Here is a 16,630-nt window from a genome sequence, read left to right as displayed (position 1 = left end):
AACTTATTAAACTCAACACCAAAGAAACAAACAATCCAATCATGAAATGGGCAAAAGACATGAAGAGAAATCTCACAGAGGAAGACATAGACACGGCCAACATGCACATGAGAAAATGCTCTGCATCACTTGCCATCAGGGAAATACAAATCAAAACCACAATGAGATACTACCTCACACCGGTGAGAATGGGGAAAATTAACAAGGCAGGAAACCACAAATGTTGGAGAGGATGTGGAGAAAAGGGAACCCTCTTACACTGTTGGTGGGAATGTGAAGTGGTGCAGCCACTCTGGAAAACTGTGTGGAGGTTCCTCAAAGAGTTAAAAATAGACCTGCCCTACGACCCAGCAATTGCACTGTTGGGGATTTACCCCAAAGATACAGATGCAATGAAACGCCGGGACACCTGCACCCCGATGTTTCTAGCAGCAATGTCCACAATAGCCAAACTGTGGAAGGAGCCTCGGTGTCCATTGAAAGATGAATGGATAAAGAAGATGTGGTTTATGTATACAATGGAATATTCCTCAGCCATTAGAAACGACAAATACCCACCATTTGCTTCAACATGGATGGAACTGGAGGGTATTATGCTGAGTGCAGTAAGTCAATTGGAGAAGGACAAACATTATATGGTCTCATTCATTTGGGGAATATAAATAATAGTGAAAGGGAATATAAGGGAAGGGAGAAGAAATGTGTGGGAAATATCAGGAAGGGAGACAGAACATAAAGACTCCTAACTCTGGGAAACGAACTAGGGGTGGTGGAAGGGGAGGAGGGCGGGGGGTGGGGGGGAATGGGTGACGGGCACTGAGGGGGACACTTGACGGGATGAGCACTGGGTGTTATTCTGTATGTTGGTAAATTGATAAATAAAAAATTGATAAATAAAAAATTAATTTATTAAAAAAATAAAAATATCTAACATTAACAAACATTAATTTAAAAATCAAACTAGTATAAACATGCTTTTCTGCATACAAAAGTGCCCCTTTAGTCACTAAAAATTCACATTGACAGACCCACAAGCAAAAGTAAGGAGTCCAAAGCATAAATCTGGTTATATCACCTTGGCCTAATATCCCCTTTTGGTTATCTGTTACGCTTCGGAGAAATCCCAAACTCCTAACCAAGGTCTATGAGGCCCTGCTAAATTGCCCCTGCATACTTATCCTACCTCATCTTCAACTGTCTTTCTCCTTCCCTAACACACTCACTATATCCAGTCACATTGGCCTTTTCTCTCTCCCTGGTGCATCGCAAGTTCATTACAGCAGCAAGGCCTCTATATCTGCTGTTCTCTCTAGCTGGAATACTTCTCCCTAGATTTTTTGCATGGCTGGCTCCTGTTTAACATTTAATTCTCTGCTCAAATGTCACCTCCTCCAAAAGCCTCCTCTAATTGTCTCTCTCTCCAATAATCTCTGACACAGTAATATAGTTGAAAGTCTTAGACATATCCTCGATGTCTGAATTATTGTGCTCATTTATTGGTTCACAAATTTATTTTCCTTCTTCCCCAAATAAAATAAAAGATCAATATAAGTAAAAAAAGAAAGAAAAGAAAAGAAAATCATTCTCCCGAAGAGCGCGCGACCCTGTATCTCGGCCCACCTTTCGGCACAGCCGGGCGGGGCGCCCACCCCGCGCTGGAGCTGTCCCGCGGGCCCGCAGGTGCGCGCGCAGGTGCTCGCGCTCGAGGGCGGGGACGCCCCGCGGGGTGGGGGCGCGCGGGGCTGGCGGGGAGGGTCTGGCCCCAGCCGCGCTGCACGTTGGCCCGACAGCGAGCCCCGGGCGCAGGGCCGAGCTCCGCCGGAACGCAGCCGCGCTGAGCAACAGCGGGCGCGGGAGTTTCGTGGACTTTTTAACCGAACGTCCCCACACTTGTCGCCTTCAAAGAGCGGAAGTCACGTGCGGCACAGCCTCCCCGCCGTGCGGCAGCGCAGCGCCCTGTTTCTTTGCGACCCCTTTCGCGACGGAAGGGGCCCCCTTTACGGCCGCGCCCGCGGCGGGAAGACCGAGGGATGCGCTGGCGCCGGGGCCGGGTGTCCTGCGGTCGCGGGCGGGTTCCCGCAGGTGCGAACCGTCGGCTCGGGCCGTGGCTCTGCGCTGCCGAGACCCTGGGGGTCAGGTCGTCAGGCGGAGGTGTGAGCCCAGCGTTGCAGAAGCCGTCTTCCGACCCTGGGCCCCCCAGGGCTGCGATCCGCCCCGCCCCTCGCTGTGTCCCCGCCTTTCTCCCAGGGCCTGCCGCCCAGCGGGGCTTCAGACTTGGGTTTTTTGGTTTTTTTTTTTTGCCTTACCGTGCTATTTGGGGGCGGGGGGCATAAGTGGATCACCCTCTGTTCTAGGCCTGTGGTCCCCAGACAGACTAAAAGGAAAGATTGGCGGCGGGGGTGGGGGTGGGGTGGTCCCGCCGGCACAGGTGCCACAGGTGCCACAGGTTTGGGCTGAGCTTTCCAGTGGATCAGGTGAAGCCGGCGGTCCCACTTCTGAATACCTGTCAGGGTGATTGAAACGACCAACTGGGAAAATGGGCGTGAAGGTCCCTCGGAGGATTGAAAGAAGCGGCAGGCAGTACAGTTGCAAGTGGTATTGTTGTAGACTGTGTATCTGGTGGTTGAGGGAAAGTGCTGCAGTTAGATCTGGGATTTGGGCCCTGGCTTCCTAACGTGCTGGCTGGGAGACCTGGGGCAAGTCAGGGAGCAGCCCGGAGATGGCCCTCTGGGCGTCGGTGTGCCCACCTGTACTTCGTGGGGTCGGACACCAAGACGTCTAGGGAGGCATAAGCATAATAGGCACAGGGCCCCCAAAGATGCCCATATCCTTTTAATCATTCATTCATTCATTCATTGGAGACAGAGAGAGAGAGGCAGAGACATAGGCAGAGGGAGAAGCAGGCTTCCCCCCTGCAGGGAGCCCGACTCCGGACTTGATCCCAGGACCCTAGGATCATGACCTGAGCCTAAGGCAGATGCTCAACCACTGAGCCACCCAGGCATCCAAAATGTCCGTATCCTAATCTCTGGAACCTGTGATTATGTGCGGAGTTATATAACTTATTTTGTAATTATAAATATATTACACGGTAAAAAGGACTTTGCTGATGTCGTTTTAAAAGGGTCCTAAAATAAGGAGATGAGCCTGGATCATCAAGTGGGCCCCATGGCTACCCGTAAAAGCAGAGAATGTTTTGGGTTGGATTCAGAGAGCTGTGGTAGAAAAAGAAAGGAGGAGTCAGAATTGCAAGCATGGGATGATCGGACAGGCTGACGCTGGCTCTAAGATGTTAGGGGATTCGGACCCTGGCTTCACAACTTGCTGGCTGGGAGATTTGGGGCAAATCTAAAGCCCGAAGATGATTTGCTGTACTACTGCTGGTTCTGGGACGCAAGTGGCTGTGTTACAAGGACAAGGGGGAGGCATCTAGGAGCTAAGGGTGGCCCCCAGCTGGCAGCCAGCAAGGAAACAGGGACCTCAGTTCTACAACACGGAACTGGATTCTGCCAACACCCCTGAATGAGCCTGGAAGTGGTTTCTTCCAAGAGCCTCCTCGTCAGCTACCAAAAGCTTGATTTTGTTCTTGTCAGACCCAGAGCACAGAAACCTGCTAAACCAACCTGGACTTCTGACATTCAGAACTGTAATAATATATTGTGTTGATTTGAGCTGCTAAATTTGTGATAATTTTTTATAGCATCCTTAGAAAACTAGTGCTGAGGGAGAGGGAGGGTCTGCTTGGAAGTAGGGCTTGAAACTTGGTCTGCAGAACGGTTAGATGAAGTTAGGAAAAAGTCTGTCCTGCGATCCCTGGGTGGCTCAGCGGCTTGGCACCTGCCTTTGGCCCAGGTCATGGTCCTGGGGTCCCGGAATCAAGTCCCACATCGGGTTCCCTGCATGGAGCCTGCTTATCCCTCTGCCTGTGTCTCTGCCTCTCATTGTGTGTCTCTCATGAATAAATAAATAAAATCTTAAAAAAAAGTCTATCCTGAGCCTAAGGATGGGGGAAAGTGGATAAAAACACTCATGGACTTGCCACAACCTTATTCTCTGAGCTCTCTTTTCATACATTTTGGAGTCTTTCTCCTCCACCCTTCCTCCACCCCTGGCCAAGGTAGGTGCTGCAAATATCTTCTCTCAATTGATGCTTAACAATTTTTTCAAAGTAGTCTTTATGTTTTAAAGTTTTAGGTTTACAGAAAAATTGAGAAGTGTAGGCTTAACCTCCCACCTTGATTAAGGTCCCTTGTTAAATGTAAAATTTTAGTTTAAAAAATAATTTAGAGGGCATCCCGGGTGGCTCAGCGGTTTAGCGCCACCTTCAGCCCAGGGCGTGGTCCTGGAGACCCGGAATGGAGTCCCACGTTGGGCTCCCTGCATGGAGCCTGCTTCTCCCTCTGCTTGTGTCTCTGCCTCTCCCTCTCTCTCCTCTCTGTGTATTCTCATGAATAAATAAATAAAATCTTAAAAAAATAATTTAAGGGCACCTGGGTGGCTCAGGTTATGATCTCCGGGTTCTGGTTTCGAGCCCCATGTCAGGCTCTGAGCTCAGTGCAGAATCAGCTTGTCCTCCCTCCCCACTCTGCTCTTCCTTGTGCATTCTCTCAAATAAATAAATAAAAATCTTAACAAATATTTTAAATTATGGTGAAGTATGCATAACGTGAAAGTTACCATTTTTGCCACTTAAAAGTAGACAGATTGGTGCCATTGAGCACATTCACGCTTTTGTGCAACCATCACTACCAGTTCTGTCTCCAGAACTTTTCCTCTTACCAAACTGAAACTGTATTGTTAGACACTAACTCCCCCTTCTCTATTCAGCCCCTGGCAACCACCGTTCTAACTTCTGTCTTTGTGGATTTGAATGCTCTAGTTTTGTTTTTCTGAAGATTTTATTTATTCATGAGAGACACAGAGAGGCAGAGACAGGCAGAGGGAGGAGAAGCTGGCTCCCTGCAAGGAGCCGGATGCGGGACTCGATCCTGGGAATCCGGGATCAGGCCCTGAGCCAAAGGCAGATGCTCAACCGCTGAGCCATCAAGGTGTCCCAAATGCTCTAGTTTAAAAAAAAAATGAGGCGAAATGCATGTAACATACAATTAATCACTTTAAAGTGTAAAATTCAGTGATATTGTGTGTATTCATGGTGTTGCACAATCGCCAGCTCTCTCTAGTTTTAAAACTTTTCCATCACTCCCCCAAAACACCCGTTACTGTTCAGTGATTACTCCACATTCCCCCTCTGCTCATCCCCTGGTAATATCAATCCCCTTCCTGTGTCCATGGATTTGTCTATTCTGGATCTATCATATATACCACTCTATTAGGGTTGTCACAACGACGTATCACAGAATGGGTGGTTTAAACAACGGAGATGTATTTTTCTCACAGTTCTAGAGGCTAGAAGTCCCAAGACCAAGGTGTTGGCAGATTTGGTTTCTTCTGGGCCTTCCTCCCTGGCTCACATGCAGGTGGCTACCTTGCCACTATGTCCTCACATAGCCTTTTCTCAGCTCCCCAGCATCCTTGGTGTCTCTTCCTCTTCTTTTAAGGACACAGGTCATATTGGATTAGAATTCCACACTTTTGACCTCATTTAACCTTTATTACTTCTTTAAAGTCTACTATGATCTGAATGTCGTGTCCTTCTCCACCCCCCACCAAATCCCTATGTTGAAATCCTGGTTCCCAATGTGATGGTGTTAGGAGGTGGACCGTTGGAAGGGCTTATGTCATCAGGGTGACATAATGAGATTTTGCTGAATGGGATTAATGCTCTTATAAAGAGCTTCCCAATGCGTTCACCTTCACTTTTGCCTTGCGCCCCATGAGAGCTCATCAAGAAGTCACCAGCTATGAACCAGGAAGAGAGCCTCACTGGAATTCAGCCATGCTGGTGCCTTGATCTTGGACTCCCAGCCAATTTTGTTTCTAGAAACCTCACTAAACTCTACTACTAATGCTGATGGTTTATCTTTTTTTTTTTTAAGATTTTATTTATTCATGACACAGAGAGAGAGAGAGAGGGAGGGAGGGAGGGAGGGAGGGAGGGAGGGAGAGAGAGGCAGAGACACAGGCAGAGGGAGAAGCAGGCTCCATGCAGGGAGCCCAACATGGGACTCGATCCCGGGTCTCCAGGATCACGCCCTGGACTGAAGGCAGTGCTAAACCGCTGAGCCACCCGGGCTGCCCTGACGGTTTATCTTTAGATTATTTCAAATCCATGAACTGTGAGAAATAAGTTTCTGTTGCTTGTAACCTACCCAGTTTGTGGTATTTTGTTGCAAAAGCTACAGTGGACTGAGACAAAGGTCCTGTCTCCAAATACAGTCATGTTGGGAGTGATGTGGATTTCCACATATGAATTTGGGGCACACAATTCAGTCCATGACATCGTATGAAAGGAATCATACAGAGGCACCTGGCTGGCTCAGTCAGTAGAGCATGCAACTTTTTAATTTTTTTTTAAAGATTCTATTTATTCATGAGATAAGGAGAGAGAGGCAGAGACATAGGGAGAGAAAGAAGCAGGCTCCATGCAGGGAGCCCGATGTGGGACTCGATCCCGGGATTCTAGGATCACGCCCTGGGCCGAAGGCAGGTGCTCCACCGCTGAGCCACCCAGGCGTATCCCCCCATTTTTTAAAAAAAGATTTTATTTATTTGAGAGTGAGTGTGACTATATGCATGTGCCTGCACATGCACACATGAGTGGGGGGAGGGGCAAAAGGAGAGGGAGAGAGAATCCCTAGCAGACTCTGTACTGAGTGCAGAACCTGATGTGGGGCTCCATCTCATAACTATGAGATCACAATCTGAGCCAAAATCAAGGGTCTCTGACAGTCAGCACACTGGGCCATCCAGGTGCCCCCGTAGAGCATGCAACGCTTGATCTAAGGGTTGTGAGCTCAAGCCCCACGGTGGGTGTAGAGATTGCTAACAAAAATAAACGTGTGTGTGTGTGTGTGTGTGTGTGTGTGTGTGTGTGAGTAAAGGGATAGAAGTTTATTAAGTGAAGATACAGAGAAAGCTCTCAGAAGTGAAAGGGGTCCCGAAAGGGTGGCCCAAAAATAAATAAACTTAAAAAAGATTTTTAAAAAGGGAATCATACAATATATGGCCTTTGTATATGGCTTTTTCATTTTGCATAATATTTTCGAGTTTTTATCTAAGTTGTAGCACGTATCAGTACTCATTCCTTGTCATGGCTCAATACTAACTCATGAGTATACCACAATTTGTTTATCCATTCATCCACTGATGGCCATTTGGGTTGTCTCTACCTTTTGGCTATTATAAGTAATGTTGTTCCAAACGTTCTTGTACAAGTTAATATTTTAGCTTTGGTGAAGACAAAATATCAAGGTTTCCTTTAATGCCCTTTTCCTCCTGGTTTTATTTTAAGAAATCCTTGGCTACCCTGAGGTCATAAAAATTTATTCTTTTACATTATCTTCTAAAAGATTAGTGTTTGTTCTTTCATATGTGAGTAATCCAGCTAGAAATGAAGTTTGAGGCAGGGACCTGATTGCAGTTTTTCCTGTATGTGTGCTTAGTTATCCCAGCCCAACTTACTGAATATTTTATCCATCCCCTCTGGTCTGCAATGTAACACCTGTCAGGTCTCAAGTCTCTATACTTGCTTGTGTCTGTTTCTGTTCCATTGATCTCCATCTCTGGGCTTTCACTGCATTGACTTGATTACTAAATTAGATTTATAGTAAGTATTGATATCTAGCTAAGTATTACAAGGCCCCTGCCCCCCCCACCTGCTTCTCCTTCAGGAATGTCCTGGCTTTTCTGCTTGTTCTGACTTTCAATTATTTTTTTAAGTTTGACCAAAACAATCAAACCCACGTGATGAGATTTCTTTGGGATTGGATTGACTCATCTCATTGGGCCAATTTGGGAAAGAATTAGAATGCCAATTTTGTCAGCCTATTTAGTTCTGTAATGTATTTCACTATAATTTTATAATTTTGTGCAGAAAGATTTTCCATATGTCTTGTTAAAATTGTCCCAGGCACCATTTGTATTGGGTTGAATTATGTTTCTCCCTTCAAACTCATCTGTATTCTGCCTCTTAGAATGTGATCTTATTGAAAATAGGGTCTTTATGGGGCCCCTGGGTGGCTCAGTTGATGAAGAGTCTGCCTTTGGCTCAGGTAGTGATCTCAGGGTCCTAGGATAGAGCCCTCAGTGGGCTCCCTGCTGGTGGGGGGGGGAAGTGTGCTTTTCCCTCTGCCCCTCCTCCCTGTTCTTGCACTCTCTTTCTCAAATAAATAAATAAAATCTTAAAAAAAAGGGTCTTTGTAGATGTAATTAGTTAATATGAGGCCATACTGGATTAGGATGGGCCCTAAATCCAATGACAGGTATCCTTACCTGAAGACCATGTGAAGACACAGAGAAACACGCAGGGAACATGGTTATGTGACAACATGGGGGCAGGGATTGAACTGATTCAAGGACCGTCAAGGATTGCCAAAGTCGCTGGAAACTGGAAGAGGCAAGGAAAGAGTCTGTCTTTGACATGTTAAAAGGGGGGAGGGGGGGAGGCTTCTAATACCTTGATTTCTGATTTCCAGCCTTTTAAATAGAGAATGAATTTCTATTGCTTTGAGCCACTCAATTTGTGGCCAATTACAGTCTCCCTAAGAAAATAATACACCATTAAAAATTGTTTTGGTCCTATTATAAATGACACTTCTTATTTTATTATTATTATTTTTGAGAGGTAGTTAGGTTGAGTTTTTATTTTTAAAATTCCAGTGTAAATAATATACAGTGTTATACTAGTTTCAGGTGTACAATATAACGATTCAACAATTCTGTACATTTTGCTGTACTCATCACAGTTAGTGTGCTCTCAGTCCCCTTCATGTAATTCACCCATCCTGCCACCCACGGCCCCTCTGGCACCTACTAGTTTGTTGTCTATAGTTAAGAGGCTGAGGGTTTTTTTGTTTGTTTGTTTATCTCCTTTTTCCTTTGTTCATGTGTTTTGTTTCTTAAATTCCACATATGAGAGAAATCTTATGGTATTTGTCTTTCTCTGACTAACATTTCATTTAACATTAAACCTTCTAGGTTCACCCATCTTGTTGCAAATGACAAGATTTCATTCTTTTTTTTTTTTTTTTTTAATGTCCCTGTCCTATTCCATTGAGTATATATACCACATCTTCTTTATCCATTCACCTATGGATGGACTCAATAACACCATTTATTTATTTATTTATTTATTTATTTATTTTTAAAAGAGTTTATTTATCTTTTTAAAAATTTTATTCATGAGAGACACACAGAGAGGGAGTCAGAGACACAGGCAGAGGGAGAAGCAGGCTCCATGCAGGGACCCCGATGTGGGACTCCATCCGGTGTCTCCAGGATCACACCCCGGGCTGAAGGCGGCGCTAAACCTCTGAGCCACCTGGGCTGCCCAATGACACCTTTTAGAAAATATATTTTCTCTTCTTGCTGAGTAGAAACACCACTGACTTTCTTTCTTTCCTTTTTTTTTTTTTTTAATTTTATTAAAATAGCCAGAGGGAGAAGCAGGCTCCCTGAGGGGAGCCCAATGTGGAATTTGATCCCAGGATCCGGGGATCACTTGATCCAGAAGGAAACGCTCAACCACTGAGCCACCCAGGTGCCCTACGCTACTGACTTTCATGTATTGATTTTGTTTTTAGAAACCATACTAAACTCTACTACTAACAGTGATGATTTACCTTTAGATTCTTTCAAATCTACGATGTTTTAAAAAACTATCACTGGGGGCAGCCTGGGTGGCTCAGCTATTTAGCGCTGCCTTTAGCCCTGGGTCTGATCCTGGGAACCCCGGATGAAGTCCTGTGTCGGGATCCCTGTGTGGAGCCTGCTTCTCCCTCTGCCTGTGTCCCTGCCTCTCTCTCTCTCTCGGTGTCTCTCATGAATAAATAAATAAAATCTTAAAAAAAAACTATCACTGGAATAGAACAGTAATAGTTGTGATCATTTAAGAAATATGTAGAGCCTGGGTGGCTCAGCGGTTGAGCGTTGATCATGCACCTGCCTTCGGCTCAGAGCATGATCCTGGGGTCCTGGAATCGAGTCCCACATCGGGCTTCTTGCAGGGAGCCTGCTTCTCCCTCTGCCTGTGTCTCTGCCTCTCTCATGAATAAATAAAATCTTAAAAAAAGAAACATGTCCACAATTCATTTGCTCCTTCTCTTGTCATAGTTCTACTCCCCGCTGAGTTATAGGCAGAGACCACACTGGGGGAGTTGCCTCCCAAGGTCATCTTTCTTTGTACAAATAAGAAGGTGAGGAGAAATAATCTCCAGAGCACTGACTCCCTATTACTGCTTGGGATGAGTATTCAGATGGGATTTTAATATTATAACGAAGTCGAGGTAACTGTAGGGCACTTCTGGAACTTTCTGATTCATCTGAGCAGCTGTCTTCCTCAAATGTGTCTTCTTCTGTCCCAGCAGTCTGTTAGCTTGTTTCTAAAGGGTAAGATTGACAGCTAGGCAGAAGCTTCTACTAGAAGTTTCCTGAGTTTGGGGGGCAGGCTGGTGACAGAACTTGATTACCCTCCCCAGAGTGTGGACAGACTTGCTGCTAACCAGCAGAATACTGTAGAAGTGATGGTGTAGCACCTTGAACAGTGAACATCTTTGAGCTGTAAAAGGACCACAGCTTTCTTTTTTTTTTTTTTTTTATTTTTATTTATTTATGATAGTCACAGAGAGAGAGAGAGAGAGAGAGAGAGAGAGAGAGAGGCAGAGACACAGGCAGAGGGAGAAGCAGGCTCCATGCACCGGGAGCTCGACGTGGGACTCGATCCCGGGTCTCCAGGATCGCGCCCTGGGCCAAAGGCAGGCGCCAAACCGCTGCGCCACCCAGGGATCCCAGGACCACAGCTTTCATCTCTGCTTCTCTGTCTTGGAGCACACAGTACATCTGGCCTCCAGGTGCCATCGGAGGCCATAGACAAGAGTGAGGACACGGTGCCCAGCTGAGCCCATTTAGTCCCTCCTGGTCTTGGTCTCCAGGAGGAGCTACTCAGAGAGGCTCTTACTTGTCTATTATCTTACCAGGCCACACGTGACATATGCTTTAGGAGGGGCACCCTTCCAGGGGCAGGGCCACTTTGGAAGCCTGTTTCCTGCTGCTGTAGATGTGGGGCTCATCAGGTCCTTCGGAGGCTGAACAACCACTGGCTTTAGCACACCCTGCTTGGAATTTCTTTGTCAATATAATTTCCTCAAAATCCCTAGATGTTTTGTTTATTTTCAGCCAGTTCCAATGTACATGTAATTACAGCACATTACAGAAATCTTGTCAAGACTAGTTTTTTGTTAACTGATCCCCATGCTCTGTCCTTCCCCTACTATCTCACTGATGCCCATGTGGAACAAGTGGCTTTGATAAGAGGGTGACAGTAGTAATCTGGTCTTTGCTGCTTGAATGGCACCTGCTATCTGGGGAAGAACCTTTAAAGAGCATACTTGAGGGACACCTGGGTGGCTCAGTGGTTGAGCGTCTGCCTTCGGCTCAGGTCGTAGTCCTTGGGTCCTGGGATCGAGTCCTGCATCAGGCTCCCCACAGGGAGCCTGCTTCTCCCTCTGCCTATGTCTCTGCATCTCTGTGTATCTCTCATTAATAAATAAAGTCTTAAAAAAATAACATGCTTGAGAGAGACCTTGGGGTCTCAGGCTTGTCTCATCTCTAAGATGGCTTCTTCTCGAGCCATCTCTCCTTTTTAAAATTTAAAATTTAAAAAAATTAAAATTTAATTTGTATATATAAATTCTCTCCCTAATATACACACATCTATCTCAGGACTCTCAGATCAAGAGTCACATGCTCCACCCACTGAGCCAGCCATGGCCATCTATAGCCATTTCTCACAACAGTTTCAGTTTGGGTTGCAGAAACTCTTGCCATTTTCAACCCCAAATGACCAGTAATGATGGCCTCTCACATCTCCTTCAAAGAAGCTATTGTAGAAAGCATAGTTGACAACCTCCAGCTGCTACTACTTTGGCTCTGCTGTAATGGTCATGCCAAGGCCATGGCCATCTGCCCTCAGGCTACATTCAGAACTAAATTTACCGTGCTCATCACCCCATCTGTCCCACTGATGAACCAAGTAGAAATCAGCCTAGGGCATGATTCTAAGGACAATTTTCCCATAATGTTCTCCACCCCCAAATCCTCTTTTGGTCCTGTAGGAACTGGTGGGCCATTGCCTGCTCCCTGCCCTCCAGCCCAACCTTGCTCCTTGCTGGGCTGTCCCCAGAGAATTGTGCCAAATGGTCCTCAGGTCCATGAAGGGTAAGCTGCTGGTTTCTTCATGTTCCACGTGCCTCGGTCAGGAGAGGGGGCCGGCCTTACCCCTGGCCATTGCTATACCACTTGTCGTCCTCATTCTTGTCTAAAGCGGCATTCCTTTAGCGTACGTGCTGCTCATCACCCTCTGTTCCCCACCCCCCACCCCCTTGGAAGATTGTCATCTTCCAACCCTCCTCCCACACTGGATCACTCTCATTCCTTGTACACTTTGGCACCCAGCTCCTGGGTTTCCTTTCCACCCCATGTCCTGGCATCATCTTGGATGAGTTCCATGGCCATCCCGTACTGGGGGCCCCAGGCCCTCGGCCTCCCCAGAGCTGATGAGCTCCTCGATGTCCCTTGGCCGCTTGCTCCCAAGGGTGACTTAGGGCTTGTTATTGCCCCAATACAATAATTGTATTGTATTGCTCAGTACTTGCTCAGCCCTCCTCCTTCCTTACCATGCCCCATCCTCCTAGGTGACATTTGCACTATAGTCACCAGCACCTTTGCTTTTTAACCTCACTGACCCCTCAATGTGCTTTAACAGCTAGTTTCTCTTGTAGATCTCCTCCTTTTCATTTCCCCACCTATCCCTTCAGTGTATACCATCCATTGCTGTGACGATATCCTCCTCAAAACTCTAACCGTTTCCGCCTTCTTTCCTTTTCCCCTCACTTTACCCCTCTGTCAAAAACACAGCTCTTAATCAGTTGCGTGCTGTTAGGGACTGCCACCAACAAGGGTGCAGGAAAGCCCAGGGCTTGGGGGAGTCTAGTTGCAGCTGCTACAGGTGGTAAAGAAATGTTCTTTGAAGATGCAAAGTATATGGGTGATTTTGGGAATAAGAGATTGGAGGATTTTTGTGAATCATGGAGTTTGAAGGAAGGAATGGGCATGGGGATCCCTGGGTGGCGCAGTGGTTTGGCGTCTGCCTTTGGCCCAGGGCGCGATCCTGGAGACCCAGGATCGAATCCCACATCAGGCTCCCGGTGCATGGAGCCTGCTTCTCCCTCCGCCTGTGTCTCTGCCTCTCTCTCTCTGTGACTATCATAAATAAATTAAAAAAAAAAAAATTAAAAAAAAAAAAAAAAGGAAGGAATGGGCATGTAAACAGGACAAAGGAACTGCAGAGCATTATGGGCATCAGAAAAGGGTTGGACAAAGGAACTGCAGAGCATTATGGGCATCAAAATAGAATTGACTAGGTGAAGCTCTCACCTATCTTGGGCAGAACTGAAGGAAGCCCTGGATGGGTTTATTTATCTGGTCACAGTGCTAACCAGGTAACCATGTTTATCTCTTGCGTGGAAGAGGGAAGATTTCAGGACCAGGGACTTGAATTTGGGCTCTTTCACCTTGGAGTTGTTTGAGGGCAGAAGAAAGTGAACAGCTACAAATGAATGAGTGAGAAAGATAATTGTTTGCAGATGAAAGCCCCGAGCAAGTAGGAGGGATGTGAAAACAAGTGAGCCTCTAGGACTAGAGAGAAGGAAGGACAACCCTTGCATCAAACCGAAGGAGAGGAAGAAAGGGTCAAAGTACAAGCATCAGTCACCTTAGTGTGGCTCATATGACCATTACAATCCCCAAATCTTGGGGGCTTAAAACAACTAAGTTCTTCCTTGTTCATGCTATGTGTTCATCATAAGTTGGCAGGGCAACTACACGTATCAAAGGAACATAGGCTGATGACTAACCACTACTTTTTTTTTTTTAAGATTTTATTCATTTATGAGGGGGAGAGAAAGAGAGACAGAGAGAGAGAGGCGAGAGAGAGAGAGAGAGAGAGAGAGAGAGAGAGAGAGATCCAGGCAGAAGGAGAAGCAAGGTTCTATGCAAGGAGCCCAATGTGGGACTTGACCCCGGGACTCCAGGATCACGCCCTGAGCTGAAGGCAGGCACCAAACTGCTGAGCCACCCAGGGATCCCCCAACCACCATTTTGAGTGCTGCTGGTCCTTGTGCCACAGAGGAGACAACTCTGGAGGGTCTCTTGTGGGGAGATTCTGGCTTGGATACAACATGTGCTACTTTCCCTCACAAGATACTGGCTAGAAATAGTCTCTCATTCTCCCTCTCTGCAGCCCCCTGCCCCTGCCCTCCACTCACCACAAGGGGTCTAGAAGTTCAATCCTACTAATGGCCCCTAAGCATTCTGCTCCAGATGAGCTTTAGTTCTGGAAGTCACGCAGAACACCCATGCAGGAAATAAACTCAGGCCAGTATCTGCCCAAGATCACACAGAGAGCAGTAGCAGGATGGCTGGGAGCCAAATCTCCTGTTTCCCAGTCCCCCTCTTCCATGGCAGCCAGGACTCTAAGGTTTTATCTTCAGTAAGGTTAAGAACTCCTTGGAATGTCCTCCCTTCATTGAAGTAATTTTTTTTTTTTTAAAGTAACTTTCCACTTTATTTTCTAAATAAGCTCTACACCCAATGTGGGGCTTAAACTCATGATCCTGAGATCCAGAGTTGCATGCTCTACCGACTGAGCCAGCCAGGCGCCCCCGGAGTCATTTTTGTTAGTGCTTGTCCCCAAGTGCTGATTGTATCCTTGGTTATTGTCAGTCCTGGCATGTCTACTGGAATTAAACTTGCTTTCTTCCCCGGGGTCATGTCGGCTGATGAAACATCTAGATGCACAAGCCTCTGTAGGACTGACTACTGTTTTCCCAGCCTGATTCTTACCCAGGGTAAGGCGTGAGACCAGCAGATTGTGAACATTCTGCATACTTTGCCTCCATTTCTTATCAGAACTTCTGTTACCTAGTATCTTGCCTATCTCCTCTCAGATGCCTTTCCAGGCCTCTATGCTCCCACAAGCCCCATGTTTCTTTAATAGCACACTGGAAACATCTGAACAAAGATAGGTTCCAGCTTAGGGAGGCTATGCAAGGGAGAGAACCTGGCCAAGGACCCCAGCAAGCCTTTCTGCATAGCTGTGACCAGAACTCTGAAGGACAGCCAAGAAAGGGACAGAGAGCCTGGAGCTCATAAAAGACATACAGATATAGAAGAAAAAACTCTGGCAACCCTGGTCATACTCAATGATGTGACTGTACAATCCTGTAAGACTGCCTCTCAGAAACATCCTCTGCTTAGAAAATGCAGATTTGATTGTTCCAATTGAAGTCTATCCAGGATAGACCAGGAGCTGGGGACCTTGGAGTTGGTTGCTTACAAGGATAAGGAACTAAGTAATTTAGGACGAAAGTTCTCACACCTCTAAGGATTATCTAACTACTTCACAATTTATAGGACAATAAACAGCGAACACCATGCAGCTACTAGAAAAAAGAACACAGACCTATAAGCTTAGATAGGGTAAGACTGTCAAACCATATAGATGAAAACACACACACAAAGGACATTCACAGGTTATACAGTCAGCTACCATCTATGTAAAAACAAAAAGGAACTCAAATTTCCAACCCAAGGTTGGAGAGTTACATATGTATATGCTCAAACATGCATATTTGGAAGGGTATACAATGTACTGGTAAATGGTTGTTTTCCTAGAAGACAACTGGGAAGATGGGGACAGCAACAGATCACTTTTTTAGCTTTTGAATTTTGTGCCATTCGTATTACTCATTTTAGTTTTTATTTTTTAAGTTATTTTTAAAAAGATTTTATTTATTTATTCACGAGAAACACACACAGGGAGAGGCAGAGACATAGATAGAAGCAGGCTCCATGCAGGGAACCCGATGTGGGACTTGATCCTGTGACTCCAGGATTACATGCTGGGCCGAAGGCAGACGCTTAAATGCTGAACCACCCAGGTGTCCCCATATTACTCATTTTAAAAGTTAACTAGCCAAATGCAATGTGGTATCCTGAAACAGAAAAACAGGCATTACTGAAAAACTGGTGAAATCATAAGTCTGTAGTTTACTTAGTATTGCACCAATGTTATTTTCCTAGTCTTAGCAAATTACAAGTTTAAACTTTTTTGGTGGCTGTTGTTTCCTGGTTCCTAATTTCATCCTATCCACTTATGAAGACCCATACAATTTGGAACTTCTGACATTTTCTCAGTTCCTTGAGCCTGGATGTCTGTTCTTTTCTTCAGTTTCTCAGCAGTACATCTTTCAAAGCCAAGTTCCCCAGTTATCTGCTCTGAAGTGCTTCTTAACTCTTCCAGAGACAGGACATGTAGCTTGGGACACATGGTTTCCTACTGTTTTAGTGTTTACTTACTGATTGGGCTTCCCAGGAAGCAGACTTCAAGATGAAAATTACATTAAAAACATTTAACAGTCAGTGCAGGTTGCTTATTAGGGCTTAGGCGCCATGG

This window comes from Vulpes vulpes, chromosome 14 (genome assembly GCF_048418805.1).
Source record: "Vulpes vulpes isolate BD-2025 chromosome 14, VulVul3, whole genome shotgun sequence".
Classification (NCBI taxonomy): domain Eukaryota; kingdom Metazoa; phylum Chordata; class Mammalia; order Carnivora; family Canidae; genus Vulpes; species Vulpes vulpes.
The sequence above is the reverse complement of the archived record's forward strand: the minus strand, read 5'-3'. Positions refer to the sequence as shown.